Below are 10655 nucleotides of genomic sequence, written 5' to 3'. Positions count from 1 at the left end.
TGTTTGCGGCGCGGCTCCGAAGGACGACACTTGTGTACGTCAACCATAAGTGGGAGACTTGTCTACTTCTCCTTTGCCGCATTCTGGGCTTCCCCCACTGAGTTTGTCAACCACCAAGTGCATTGTGTTTTGTGTTTGTCGAGGCACATTGTGTACAGTTTGTCAAGGGTGCCGGAGCCTTCAATTAACACAGCGTTTAGTGGCGGGCTTGTGTTAAAAAACAAATCAAATCTCAGGATTTCCCAACCATTTCGGTGGCCGTTTTTTTTTTTTTTTTTTTTTACTATGTGGACTGTGAAATTGTACTCTGAGTAGCTCATTTTAAGATTTTATTTACTGTTGCTATAAACTGCATTTTATGTTTAGAACTATTCAATCTATGTTTGATTTATCACATTCACAAGCTAAGGAAGGGGTGTCCAACCTTTTCCGTTCCAACCTCGCATTCCAACAGTTTGGCATTAGAGAAGCCTTCTTTTAGATAAATTAGTTTGCGCCACAGTCGGCAACATGCATCAATCCGCTGAGTGGAGATCGCAGCTGTTTTCACTCTAGGCGAAGTACTGTTATTCTTAACAGGGTCCTAGAGCCCTGCCCTTTACATTTGCTCCCTTTTTCTCATGTTTCCTGTTGATTTTTTTTTTTTTATGTCCAAATATTTCGGCTTTCTTCTTATCCGGGATATATTATGCGCATTGCGGACCTTTGTGTTGGGTTGTGGACTCCTATAGAGCGGCTACACACGATAACCCCCACAGAAAGCTTTCTAGATCTTCCAGAATCTGCACCTATTCCTGTATCTGTATTTCCTTTGAGTCAAAAATTCCCAAAATGTTTGTTTCAATTCAATTACACTCACGGCCCACTTTCGCGCATGCCCACTTTGCTGTGATTGGTTCCATTCAGCTTGTACAGTTTGTACCCGGGCATGCCCATATAAGAAAGTCCGGCTCACTGTGAGCACGTGTTAGAAAAAACTCTCTGAAATCCAGCCTTCAGAGCCATCCTATCATCATGCCCATTCATTAATTTTCTACCACCTACCCTCACGAGGGTAGCGGGCGTGCTGGAGCCTATCCCAGCTGTCTTCGGGGGAGAGGTGTTTTTTCCAACCTAATTTTCCAAATATTTTTTTACTCGTCATGTTACGCCTTTTAAAAAAATAAGATATTTTTCCTTAAATATTTAAACTCTATCCTACTAAAATGTATGCCTTTTAAAAGAATAAGTAAATGTACACATAAAAAAAAAAAAAGATTCATTCCTTCATTCATTTTCTACCACTTTTTCTCACGAGGGTCGAGTGTGTGCTGGAGCTTATCCCAGCTGTCTTTGGGCGTTTTTTCCAACCTAATTTTCCAAATATTTTTTTTCTTGTCATATTACGCCTTTAAAAAAATAAGATATTTTTCCTTAAATATTTAAACTCTATACTACTAAAACGTATGCCTTTTGAAAAAATATGATATTTTTCCATCAATATTTAAACTACTAAAATGACATTATTTTCCCTCATCATATAATGATTATAATTATTCTCATAAAATATTACATATTTCTCCTTTGAATACAACTTCATTCTTTTTTAAATTACAGCAGTTTTTTGGCACGGTGACCTGGTGGTTAGCATGTTGTCCACACAGTCAGGAGATATGGAAGATCTGGGTGTGAATCTCCATTGGACATCTCTGTGTAGAGTAGGCGCTTCAAGCCAAAAAAGAAAAAGCACATGTTGCAAATGGTCTCCGGACCGTACTTTGGACACCTCTCTGTTAAGGTTTCTGAAATAAATATACACTGTTAATTACAATTAAAGTGTCAATAATGTGCAACTTTCATCATTTTATGTTTCTACAACATGCCAACATATCCGACATCTGGAGGTCAAGACTCCTGCACACATCATGTTCTCATTTAAGAAATAAGGAGCGACGCTAATGAGAAAAAAATACGAAAAAAATCAATCCTACCACATATCCAACCCCTTTTGCCTTCATAGTGTGACGGTGAAGCCATATGGACACTGCAGGGTGCTGCTCAGGCCCAAACATCAGCAAATGTTTCTGGCATTCTCTATAGACAAAACAAATCAAAAAAATAGTTTGATGTTAATTTCTAGTTAGGTTGTAATTACTAATAGGCAAAATAATCTATAAACACGCATTTGACTTTCCAAAATGCGTGAAATTAGTTTTTTTTATTGTTCTGTGCATTGTTCTGTGCATGCATGCATGTTTGATTTATTTTTTTTTTCTCAGATTTTACTACATATTACTTGAGATACTTCAGGTCATTAACTAAGATATAAGGTGCTTCATAAGAAATGTTTAATTTGGTCAAAAATTATTTTCAAAAATTTAATTTGTGCTGCTTGCTTCTACCAGAAGAATGGAATTTTAATAGAGCAAATAGACATGAAAAAGAGTGAGAATTACAGGAAAAAGCAGGAGGCTGATAGCAGCTGTGAGTAAGTATTGTATCCTAAGGTGAAAGGTCACAGGAGAAAAACTTAACAATGTGGTTTATCAAAGGATGGAGCACATGTACAGTACATGTACAGTCTGGATGTTCAATGTGTTCTCTATTACACAGTCCAGGTGATTCCTGGCCTCGGAACATGATCTCCTCCAGGCCCGTTAAAGCGGCGTGAACGCGGCGTGGATTGAGTTTAAAAGTAATAAAAGGGAGCGGACCTGGCGGCTAGGTGCGATCGGATTCCTGCGAGCGACTTTTCTTTTCATGTGCGGCCTGCATTCAACGAAGCGTTTAATTCAACAAATCCACGGTTGTGATCCAGCACAAACTCACTCGGTGCTAGGGGGTGGTGTTGCTGTGGAGGGGGGGGGGGGGGGGGCGGGGGGTTACTTCAATTTGTACCAAAGCATCTCCACATGATCAAAGGACGGCCGCCCATTCCCAACATGCTGCTTAAATTAAGACTAACACCACAGTCCTGTATTTGGAATGGATTACCAGCGCAGGAATTCTGTCTTTCTTTCACACATATGGTTTCAATAGGGCCGCCATGCCAGCTTCACATCTTTAATGGGCTGACAGGCAACTTTGGTGCTAACTCTACAACTCCCAAAAAAGTTTTTCAGGCTGTCACACAGCCCAAAAAAATAAAAATAAAAAGATCTCCCCACTCCACTGTGATTACAGAGATTCTGGCTGAAGTGTTCCCAGCATGCAGCACACACCGTCTTTATGAGACCAAGTCACTTTACTACGTGTGTGTATGTGTGTGTGTGTGTCGAAGAAGGGAAGGCTGCTTTGCAACAAACCAAACTTAGTAAACGTAGCAATCTCAATGTTAGCATCACAATCAAGGAAATTTGCTTCCTTTGTCAAGACAGTAGGGGTAGCGGGTGTACTTTAACATTGCTAGCTTGTGGTGGTTTTATGTTATAACAGAAATGTTATTATTCAAGACAGTGCATGATATGCTGCCTTGCCTCACTGTAGATAGATGCACTTGGATGTTACTATGACGGAAATTTGAGTCTGTATTCAAGATAGTGCATGATATGCTTTATTATAGAGTCAAACTTTAATGTCGCTTTCATGAGAATTTGCATCTTTATCCAAGACGATGCATGATATGCTGCCTTGCCTCACTATAGATAGAAGAACTTGGATGTTGCAATGACGGAAATTTGAGTCTGAATTCAAGACAGTGCATGATATGCTTTATTATAAACAAGCCAAACTTTAATGTCACTTTCATGGGAATTGGCTTCTTTATTCAAGATAATGCATGATATGCTGCTTTGCTGCACTGTAGATACTAGATGCACTTTGATATTACTATGACAGAAATTTTAGTCTGTATTCAAAACAGTGCATGATATGCTTTATTATAAACAAGCCAAATTTTACTTTCATGGGAATTGGTTTCTTTATCCAAGATGATGCATGATATGCTGCTCTGCTTCACTTTAGATATGTGTACTTTGATACTTTTATAAAGAAAGTTTGAGTCTGTACAAGCTAGCAAAACCTTAATATCGATATAAAGGAAATTAGCTTCTTTATTGAAGACAGTGCATGATATGCTGCTCTGCCTCACTGTAGATACTAGATGCACTTGGATGTTACCATGACGGAAATATGAGTCTGTATTCAAGACAGTGCATGATATGCTTTATTATTAACAAGCCAAACTTTAGTGTCACTTTCATGGGAATTGGCTTCTTTATCCAAGATGATGCATGATATGCTGCTCTGCCTCACTTATACAGATATGTCTACTTTGATATTGTTATAAAGAAAGTTTGAGTCTGTACAAGCTAGCAAAACCTTACTATCTGTATAATGGAAATGAGCTTCTTTATCCAAGACGATGCATGATATGCTGCTCTGCCTCATTTTAGATATGTGTACTTTGATACTGTTATGAAGAAAGTTTGAGTCTGTACAAGCTAGCAAAACCTTAATATCAGTATAATGGAAATTAGCTTCTTTATTGACGACAATGCATGATATGCTGCTCTACATCACTGTAGATAGTTGCACTTAGATAGAAATTTGAGTCTGCATTCAAGACTGCTTTATTATAAACAAGTCAAACTTTAATGTCACTTTCATGGGAATTGGCTTTTATTCAAGACATGCATGATATGCTGCTCTGCCTCACTTTAGATATGTGCACTTTGATACTGTTATAAAGAAAGTTTGAGTCTGTACAAGCTAGCAAAACCTTAATATCGATATAATGGAAATGAGCTTCTTTATTGAAGACAGTGCATGATATGCTGCTCTGCCTCACTGTAGATACTAGATGCACTCGGATGTTGCTATGACAGAAATTTCAGTCTGTATTCAAAACAGTGCATGATATGCTTTATTATAAACAAGCCAAACTTTAATGTCGCTTTCATGGGAATTGGCTTCTTTATTCAAGATGATGCATGATATGCTGCTCTGCTTCACTTTAGATATGTGTACTTTGATATTGTTATAAAGAAAGTTTGAATCTGTACAAGCTACCAAAACCTTAATATCAATATAATGGAAATGAGCTTCTTTATTGAAGACAGTGCATGATATGCTGCTCTGCTTCACCGTAGATAGTTGCACTTGGATGTTACAATGACGGAAATTTGAGTCTGTATTCAAGACTGCTTTATTATAAACAAGTTAAACTTTAATGTCACTTTTATAGGAATTGGCTTCTTTATTCAAGATGATGCATGATATGCTGCTCTGCCTCACTTTAGATATGTGTACTTTGATATAAATTTGTAGTGCGCATGCTAACCAGAGCAGGCAGGAATGCATTGTCTCTGCCTGGTCTCCATGTGTGGGGCATGTGGAGGCCACGGGCGTGGTTCTCTTAGTGCGTGCTGCAAACGGAGAACTCCCTCTGCGTGCTGTAAAAAAGCTTCTCTTGTGTCAGCGTTACAGGCTACACATGGCGGCGTGCACGCATGTGCTCCTCTTGTCACCAAAGTTGGAGATATGTCACCACACCAACCCCCCCGCCCCCTGCCCCGCACACCACTTGTTTGGCTGAGCGGGTGTCAGAGACATTAAAGATATAAACGGAATATCACACCCGGGCGCCGAGCCTTCAGATTTCACTTAAGGCTCTCGGGAGAGTTCACAATGTGACATTTTTACTCAGCGTCTGCACTTTTATTGCAACAGGCATAAAGCAAAGCAGAATAGTGGAAGCGGCGGGTGGCGGTGGGGGGTCGCTGGGTGACTTTCTGCGGGTTGGGGGCCTCTCTCCAGGAGCACGTTGACACTGTGCAGCTCTATTTCTAGTTCTGGTGCAATTAGACAGCTCCCAGAAGACACAGCGATACATGAATACACTCTTGTCAGTGTGTCACTCCAGGAGTGCTCGTATCGTATAGTGGTAGCTCCAGGTATGTGTGTGTGTGTGTGTTTTGTTTGTGTTTGAGCGCTTGCTTTATGCGTCGCATTATATCACTTTTATTCAGTCGTATACTATATTGACACGTTTTCAAGCATGCCGCTGGGTTTGTAGATATGCCAGGTGAGGGTGGCGTTGAGAGTGTGCGATTTGTGTGTATGTACTTTCACTTAAAAGTTCACTATCACAGTATGTGTGGCTCGGTTGCAAGTATAAACGTATACAGTGCAATACAAACACAATATCAACTATAGAATCCACTTTTACCACAGAAAATCATGGCTACAGACAAACTATCACCGTCATAAAAGTTTTTTTAACTGTCCTGGCAACCTTTTAAGTAACATTTTTGAACTATTAACGGTCAATAATAACTAGAACATTACAACACAAAATACTATAAACACTGTTTAAACACTCTTAACTTTAACAACATATGAAGTTGGCTTAAAAATACATTTTTAACCATCAACTTTCAGTGTAAAAAAAGTGTATTGTGAAGGTGACAAAACATTAGCAGCTGGTTAGCTTCCGAAAAACTAGCAGTCACCTTGTTTACTGCATCACGTGAATAGTGAATTCTATCTAGGAGATAGCCAAGTTAGCGTTAGCGGCTAATGTTAGCAGTAGACTACACTGTCTGGACTTAATTGTCATCTAGTGAATTCTATCTAGGAAATAGCCAAGTTAGCGTTAGCAGCTAATGTTAGCAGTAGACTACACTGTCTGGACTTAATTGTCATCTAGTGAATTCTATCTAGGAGATAGCCAAGTTAGCGTTAGCGGCTAATGTTAGCAGTAGACTACACTGTCTGGACTTAATTGTCATCTAGTGAATTCTATCGAGGAGATAGCCAAGTTAGCGTTAGCGGCTAATGTTAGCAGTAGACTACACTGTCTGGACTTAATTGTCATCTAGTGAATTCTATCTAGGAGATAGCCAAGTTAGCGTTAGCGGCTAATGTTAGCAGTAGACTACACTGTCTGGACTTAATTGTCATCTAGTGAATTCTATCTAGGAGATAGCCAAGTTAGCGTTAGCGGCTAATGTTAGCAGTAGACTACACTGTCTGGACTTAATTGTCATCTAGTGAATTCTATCTAGGAGATAGCCAAGTTAGCGTTAGCGGCTAATGTTAGCAGTAGACTACACTGTCTGGACTTAATTGTCATCTAGTGAATTCTATCTAGGAGATAGCCAAGTTAGCGTTAGAGGCTAATGTTAGCAGTAGACTACACTGTCTGGACTTAATTGTCATCTAGTGAATTCTATCTAGGAGATAGCCAAGTTAGCGTTAGCGGCTAATGTTAGCAGTAGACTACACTGTCTGGACTTAATTGTGATCTTGACTTTGTCAATTATCGACACTCTCGTTACATTAAAGGGACTGTCAACAACTGGTTCAAGACATTTTTAACACAAAAAAATAGACTAGCTGTGCCACTAGCTGCAGACCCAACTTTATAGGAGTTGATAATAAACGGCGATGTATCTAAAATGTCCGCTTTTAACATAGAGCCATATGTGTTGGATCCCGAGTCCGATCGGGAAGTAGAGGCTCGGCAGTCTGAAATTTGTCAAGATTTCTCTCAATAGTAGCTTTAGCATTTTAGCATACAGCATTGGTAACGTCTAATGTGGTCATTACACATTTTTTGCGGGACTACCAGTGTTTAAAAACTTGGATAGAGCTACTAATTTTGGTGGGAAACGGCTATCCCATAACATAGCCTTCCCAAACATCTTTCAGGGCTCACTTTCAAACTCGCAAACTTCAGTACCTGAAACTTTGGCGTTGTTTAACGTGAGGCTACAATATTCTAACTAAAATTATCGGTCAGAAAAGTGGAAACTTGTAAACTTGGCAGCTAACTTTTAAGAGTTGACCCCACTTCACTTTAGTTTCCCTCCAGGTGCTATCTACCTTTTTCAGTCGGAAATAGCCATGTTGGTGGTTAGCATGTGCAGCTAACGTTAGCCATCTTGCTGTTAGCGGCTAATGTTACCAGTTCTCCCAACTTCGAGCTGTTCTATGCAATCATTGAGCATGAACTGATGAAGACTACTCGTATAAAAAAAGGGAAACATTTTTTGAAACAACCTGAAAAATCCAATTGCGATGGAGTCCATGCCCTGAGAACACAATGACCTGGATGAATAATAATATTTATAGGCAATGTCAGCAGTTGATTTCACTGTCTGGATTTGTGGATTATTTCAATCCCAGATGTATTTCCCGATCAAATTTTGGTTGGTTTTCAAAAGTACAACTTTAGGAGTGCTCACATTTGACGGTTCTAGTATCATCTTAACGTCTGTGTTGATGTTTTGATTCTGTAACAACTTAAACTTGAAGGAACTATGGAGCACCTATATCATTTTCCAGTTTTTGGAAAGTTGTTGATTTGTGTACTGGACCAGAAGAGTCCCTTTCACAATCAGTTCTCAAAAAGTCGTAAGCATACACTGTTCTGGGCAACGTTTTTTCCAAGCCGCCAAAAACACTTGTGTCTTCCGTGGGCCATGCATGTATCACTCCCAGGTTAATAGTCGCATACTGTCACGTCATTTCCGTGGCCATCATCCTCGCCATTAGTCACTAGACGTACATCGTAACCTTTATGCCGCTGATTAACCCCGAGGGCTCCAGAGAAGGTGGGGAGGAAAAGTTTTCCAAAGACAAGAAATCACTTTCACGGCGAACATACGCTCCCTGCCCCCTTTCCTCTGGTACAGCTCAGTGCACAGCCTGTAAATGTTTGTCTTTGACTTCACATACAAGACAATAAATTAAGGGCCATTTATCAAAGTGGCTTTGTTGCCGCCTGACAAAAGCCACTTTATGCATAAATTACGACGCTGGAGAAAAAAAATACTTCGAGCATTTGAAGTTGACAGGTATGGATTTACATACATAGGCAGTGTAGTAAATATGGTTTGCATTTGAATGCTTGAGGTTGATGCGTTTGTACTTGCATGTTAAGTCCGTAATAAACAGAGAAATGGAATGAGCTACATCAGTAAATATGATTTGGACATCATATTTCTATTTCCATTATTTCCTATGGGGACAATTGAGTTATATATACGATCTCTGAGGAACACTGAAAGCTTCCTTTCATATCTTCATACATTTATCGCTACTGACAAAAAAATGGCAGCTTCCCATATACTAGTCGAAAAATACAATATATCAGTATTGTTCTCACAGTCAAATATTCAAACTACTTCTGCATTAAATATGCAGATGGAACAATAATCATATTTAGGTGATTTTTAATGCACCAGTTTCTCTCGCCACACTTATCAACCAGCCTTTTACTTTTACTGGTGCTTTTTTCGGCAGATTTACATATATATACACATATATATCGTAAATTTGTTAGGAATAGGCAGTGAAGACCAGGCAGCTCATGACAATGACAGGAGGCCATAACAGCCCGACTCTCAATGTCAGCTTACAAAGAACACTTAACTCATCACACAGCGTCTGAACACTCAAAAGGTATACCTAATATACAGACATGTACATGTATGTATATGCATTTCGTGTGAGCAAAGCATTCCTTGGAGGACAAGCAGCATCGAAAATGGATGGCTGGCACTGTAATGCTGCCTGTGTCCACCAGAGGGAGCCAGAAAATCCTGGAGCCCAAAGGGAGGCTGATGTCATTACAGTGCCCCAATAAACTTCATTGCATCATTTTTTTTTCTTTTTTCCATTTCTTGCTTGTATTGGTACATGTTTGTATACTTGGGGAATTTTAATGAAGAGTCTTTATATATTGCTTCAAAAAAATACATATTACCCAACATTATCATACATCAATAGACAAACCCAGTTATCATTTTAGTCAGAAGGCACCCTCATAGAAAACAGTTAAATATGAAAATATGCAAAGCTTAATCCTTTAGTTATATAACAATGAACGTGGGCTCAAAAAAATGGCACAAGACGTTCCTTGGATCTCTTACGGAAAGCTTTAGGAACTTTGTCGGCATGTGCGAAACCCCCTGCCACCCCCTTCCAACATGTGTCTCGCCCGGATGACGTGCTCATAAGCAACTTCTTGAGAAATGCACACCCACTTGAGAAGACAAAAAAGCCGGCCTTACGCTGCCATTGGCGGGCTGACCTCTTGACGCGACCTCTCGCCTGTTTGCTGACATTTTTTGCAATGGAGGCACTTGAACGAAGAAATCAAGGGGGGCGGGTGTTAGTTGTATGCAGCGTTCTGATGGATGAGGTCTTCTCCTGTTACATTTAGAGAGAACACAGCTGTGAGGAGCTGTTAAGTACACGCAAACAAGCCGTCTGCTTCAGACAAGCCTGCCGGGCACCCGGCCCCTCATCCCACTTGTACCACTCTGACACATGATCACAGACAGACAATACATGTGGGAGCACGGCGCGCTACGCACAAAAGTGCGAAATATTTCCGAGCAGAACAAAAAAATACCTCCCCCCTGCTTCTCTCAATACCGCCGGGACCCCACTTGGTATTATAATTCATCTTGTTTCTCTTTGTCTTGTGTGTTTGTGTGGGGAGGGAAGAAGAAGAAGTGTGAAGGGAGTGAAGGGCGCTTTGGTGGTTTAGTGACAAGGAAATAGGTTAGGAGTGGGGAGACGTGGAGAGAACATCTGCTGGTGTCACACTTTGTCTAACGTCTTCTGAAAAGGCGCGGCCATCCTTGCCGATGTGGAGGGAAATTGTTCTGATATTCTGAGCTGATTGGGGGAATTCATGTGTTCTCTTTAAAACAGAAGTAAAG

This window comes from Doryrhamphus excisus, linkage group LG13 (genome assembly GCF_037039965.1).
Source record: "Doryrhamphus excisus strain RoL-2023G ecotype Guam linkage group LG13, RoL_Dexc_Guam_v1.1, whole genome shotgun sequence".
Lineage (NCBI taxonomy): Eukaryota > Metazoa > Chordata > Actinopteri > Syngnathiformes > Syngnathidae > Doryrhamphus > Doryrhamphus excisus.
This window is presented reverse-complemented; position numbering follows the sequence as displayed.